Raw genomic sequence first — 5,509 nt, 5'->3', positions numbered from 1 at the left:
GTCTGTTCCATGTATACATATTATTAAAATTTTGTTTCATTTTTTTTCCTGTTAATCAGTCTCAAGTCAATTTAATTCTTAGACCAGCCAGAAGAACCTAAGAAAATTTCTTCTTCCCTAACATTACTTAGCAATAACAAAGAATTAACTATTAATATATACAATTATATTGTTTCTCAAAATAATTTTGCCACATGAATGCAGATACACAAATAGAGTACCTAGTTTGTGATTCCATTATACAGAATTCTAGAAAGTGTATCCTGATAATTTATAGTGACAGAAAGCAGATCAGTTATTGCCTGAGAATCAGAACAGATGGTGACAGGAAGGATACCATGAGGAAACTTTTGGTAGTGATGGGTAAATTTCACTGTAACCCAGCAGGACCCTATGGGGCCTACCCCATGTCCTCTGCTTTACCTCCTCTCTGAAGTACCTGGATAGTATTATTTGATGCACATTTTTCTGAGTTGTTTTACAGATATGAAAACCCCCACCAAATGGAAGAAGTTAACTACTTGACCATGAACACATAGCCCCCAGGCCTACTGAAGCGTAAGGATTGATAATATTAAACCCCATGACACTGCCCTGTTACCTCACCATCAACCAATCAGAGAACTGTGTATGAACTTATCATATATCCTGCGATTCACCTACCTCACCTTGACTTCTAAAAATGCTTTCTTAAAACCCATTGGGGAGTTCAGGCTTTTTCAGCACTAGCTGTCCTGGACTACTTGTATGGTTACTACAATAAATGCTGCACTTTCCTTCATACTGAATGAGAGAGCTGACCCAAGTTTGATGTGATACCATTGTGAGGTTTTCATGGCTGTATGTAAACGTCAACATTTATCAAATTATAAACTTTAAACATACACAGTATACTGTATGTCAACTATATCTCAATAAAGCTATTAAAAGAAGTTAACATAGAATTGTGAAGCACATATTATTCTTTCATATGCACAGACACCATACTTAAATCAAAATATAGAGAGCAAAAATAAGGAGGCTTGTATCAACTGAAAAAAAAACAACACAACCTAAAAGTTGAGAATTATTTGGTGGATTTTTCTGAGGACTTAAGCCCAGAAGCAGCCTCTCAGATAGATTTGAGGGACTGCTCTGAAGAGGTAAGGGAAGAGCCAGGATATATAAGAGTTTTGTGAGAAAAACCAAGTAGTCAGAACATCAAAGATTAGTGTTAAAACCAGACATCCCAAGTTAATAAATTTAGAGCTTTTCTGTGTATGGGAAGATGCAAGAGTCTTGGCTCATTGAAATCATTCCTTTGACATGCACCTTAACTTTCTAGGGCCAGTATCCTGCTTTTCTCCATCTTGAATCCACTCAGGGTGCACAGTTGGAGGTGGCTACGTGTATTCTGGCTTGATGGTCACAATATTATTTTTTTATCCATATGGCATGCAACATTTTTCATCAAAATGTGCATCATCTCTTCTATCACACGTTCACTGTTCACCTAGCATGAGCTTAAAACTGTGCTGTACATTACAGGAAATGTGAATCATACATAATTATACTTACAGACATCTTGACACCCTTTTAATTTTTTCTCCTTTTAAGGGTTACTTTAAGCTAGTCACAAGTTCACTTAGAGTAGGGGCCATCTAAAATCAGGGATTTTTCCAAACTAGTTTGTTGTTCTATCTCAAGATTTCTCATCTTTGGCACTATTCATATCTGGGGCTGAGTAATTCTTTGTTGTAGGAACAGTCCTATGCATTATAAGATGTTTACTATCCTTGGCTTTTACTTACTAGATGCCAGTAACACTCCTCCTCCCAAGTTGAGACACCCAAAAACATACTTGGATGTTGCCAAATGTTCTCTAGGTGGCAAAATTTCTCCCAGTTAAAAATCACTTCTCTAGCTCCAGTCTACAGCACAATGATGAAACAGAGTAGGTGCTCAACATGCTTTTTGAATGTATGAAAATATATTATTTGTTCAAAAATATTGGACACTGACATGAACAACAAACATGCAATGTGTTTGTTTATGATCATGAGTTTTGCTTAATACCTTGCTGTCCAATGGCATACAGCATCCTAGAGCAGCATGCATTTTTATGTGTGACTGTTTATTTTGGAGAAGACCAACTTCCCCCTGGAGTCTGCTACACTTGTTATCAGCAGGAGAGTCTGAATGAACTGAAAAAAAAATTTCTCACTGCTAGGGTATCACAGTCCTTCCTTGACTGAATTTATTGAGTTTTTCCCATTTATCACCCGGCAAATAAAATCAACTCTCATTGTCACACTCTAAGGAACCAACAATACCAGAACAAGTTCACATTAACTTCTTTGACTCCATTTTCTGTTCTCAGTTTTTCTAGCTGAGTTGAGAAAATGACTTGAAAGGATTTCCTGCCTCCTTAGCCAATGTTTTAAATTCCCAAAGACAAAACAAAGAGAGAACACAAAGTTGTGGTTTTGACTGAAAAAGGACAGATTTAAAAAAAAAGATAGGCAGAGAAGAGAGCTGTCTACCTGGAGTCATTTTGTGAGTATTGGGAAAGTTCTTCTGTTTCAAAATGTTTCTTTTCTTCATCCTCAATTCAATTACAACATAGTTTGACCTCATTGAATGAAAGCTTACTATGATCCCGGCACTGAGTTGATTTTTGAATTTCAGACATAAACAAGAAAGATGGAGTTTTTGCTTTCAGGCAAGTTACAGACCAACCTGAAGAGCAAATATTGTGTCTGAATGACACAAAAGAAAAAAATGTGGGGCAGCACGGGTGTGCATAGCATGAAGATTTTGCCTTCATAAGGCTGAAGAAGACCTTCTTGAAGAAGTTATGTTTAAGCTGAAATATGATGATAGAGTAGAATTAAACCAGATTTGGGTGACACACCTTTGCCCTAGGACATCAACACTACTCGTTCTTAGGCTTGTGGACTAAACTGGAACTTGCACTATCAGTCCCCTGAGTCTCAGGCCCTCAGACTTGGACGGAATTGCACCATCAGCTTTCCTGATTCTCCTAGCTTGTAAACAGCTGTGGTACTTCTCAGCCTCCATAACCAGGTGAGCCAATTCCTATTCCTATAGCAAACCTTCCCTTATATATATGTCCTATTTGTTCTGTTTCTCTGGAGAATGAATTCAACTAATACTAATGCAGTACAACTAATATAACTGGCTAGAGCCAGGAGTATAATATTGAGTAAAAGTTGTGAGAGTGGAAATCCTTGCCTTGTTCCTCATCTTAGGGGGAATAATTCAGGTTTTCACAATAAAGTATGATATTAGATAGAGTTTCTTTTTTTTGTAGTTTTTCTTTATCAAGTACAAGAATCTTCCTTCTATTATATTTTCCTAAGAGATTTTTTTCAGGAATAGATTTTGGATTTTGTCACATGTTATATCCAAGCCCATTTAAATGATCATATATTTTTTCTTTTTCTGTTATTAATATCAAGAATAACTTTGTTTGATTTTGAATGTTAAAACAACTTTGCATTCCTAGAATAAGCCAACTTGGTCAGGATACATTATGCTTTATATATATTTATAGACTAGATTTTCTAAAACTTAGTTTAGAAATTTTGAATCTCTGTTAAGAAGGGATTATAGCCTGTATTTTTCTTTTCTTGCAATGTTTTTGTCCATTTTTGTATCACAATATGAGTCATAGACTAATTGAAAGCAGTCTCTCCTCTTAAAATTTATGGAAGAGATTATATAGTATTTTTAGTTCTTTTAAAAATATTTGCAGAATTCTTCAGAGAAACCATCTGAGCTGTGTGTGTGTTTGTGTGTGTGTGTGTGTGTGTGTGTGTGAGAGAGAGAGAGAGAGAGAGAGAGAGAAAGGTTTTAACTACCAATTAACTGTCTTTAATAAATATAGGAAGGTTTAGGTTATCTATGTTTATGTGAGTCTTGAGTCAGCTTTACTAGTTTATGTTGTTGAGGAGGAAGAAATTTTCCTCTATCCTTCTTGGCTCCTCTGGCTGGTCTAAGAATTAAATTGGCATAAGACATATAAAAGAAGAAAATTAAACAAAAGTTTAATAACATGAATACATGGAAGAGACCCAGAGATACTAAGTTACTCACCCAAATGGATAAAACCTTCACCTTAAATACTATCTTCAGCTAAAGACAAAGCAGGATGTTGGGCATAATGGTTTGAGAGTTCAAAGGGGAAGGAGGCAATTAAGATGGCGATGAAAAGCAAATGTTTGGTAAACAAATGTTTGCTGGAACATGCGGAGACAATGGAACACATTGATCTTCAGGCCCTGCCCAGAATTTCCTCCATCACACTTAGTCTGTATTCTTTGTAGATGTTTCTGGTGTTAGCTCTATTCCTAGGATGGGTCCTCTATCTAAATTCTTTCAGGCAGTTAGGGGAAAGGTCAAAGTTTCTTCCTGAGTCTTTTGGGCTTTGACTGTCTTCAGCTTGAAATAATTTACATACTAAAGAGACACTTTGGGGTGGCAAATTTTGCTCCCCTACAGTGTCTTTCAAAAAATATTGTCCATTTCATCCATTATGTCCTTTTTTGGATGTAATGTTTTTCATTAATATCTTATTGTTACTATCCCTTTAATGTCTGTAGAATCTATAGTGGTTGTCTCTCCTTCCTAATACTGTTAATATGTGTATCTTTTTGTGTGTGTGATCAGTCTAGATGAGCTTTATTAATATTATTAATCTTCAGAAAGAACTAGTTTTTGGTTTATTCATGTGATTGATTCTTCCCTCAGGTTCATGTGGGGTTTTTTGTTTTGTTTTGTTTTTTTACATGTATGTGGTGATCAGTTATTTTCTGAATACTCTAGAAGGACCCTCTCCAGATTTTAGAATTTCTGTTTCTCTTTCTCGGCAGCAATCTCTTCTCCTGTACTTAGGAATTCTTCATGCTACAATTGCACAGTTTCCTGTCTCTCAGGCATCATTGTCTTTCATTGCTTGATAGGCAATGTTTAAAAAGCTGTTGTTTATCACTTTTAGTTGTTCCAAGTGGAAGGTAAATCTGGTCCTTATTACTCCAGCTTAGCTCGAAACTGATGTCTTGATGTTTTTAAGAATGAGAGTGATATGATAAAATACAAATTTGAAATTTTAAATTCTTACCACTATGTGGAAATTGGTTGGAAATGGGGTGGGTCATGGTGGTGGTTCTACTTAGGAGATTATTGAAACAGTCCAGGCAACAGTGGTTTGGACTAAGATGACATCAGTGAGTTTGAACACAATTTGAGAGATATTTAAGCATTATGATTGTTTTTGATAACTGATAGTTCAAAAGGGGGTAATTTCTGGCTTTGAGTTATTGGATGGATGGTGATGCCATTATCTCAAACATCAGAAAAGAAACAAGTTTGGGGATACTCAAAATGGTTGAGAGAAAGGATTTATTAAATTTTAGATTTGTTGATTTTGATGTAATTATAGAGAATTAAATGGAGGCATCCAGAAAGAGTTGACAATCTGTGAAGCTTAAGAGAAAGGAAGGAAGGC

This window comes from Hyperoodon ampullatus, assembly GCF_949752795.1.
Source record: "Hyperoodon ampullatus genome assembly, chromosome: 7".
In the NCBI taxonomy this organism is placed as follows: domain Eukaryota; kingdom Metazoa; phylum Chordata; class Mammalia; order Artiodactyla; family Ziphiidae; genus Hyperoodon; species Hyperoodon ampullatus.
This window is presented reverse-complemented; position numbering follows the sequence as displayed.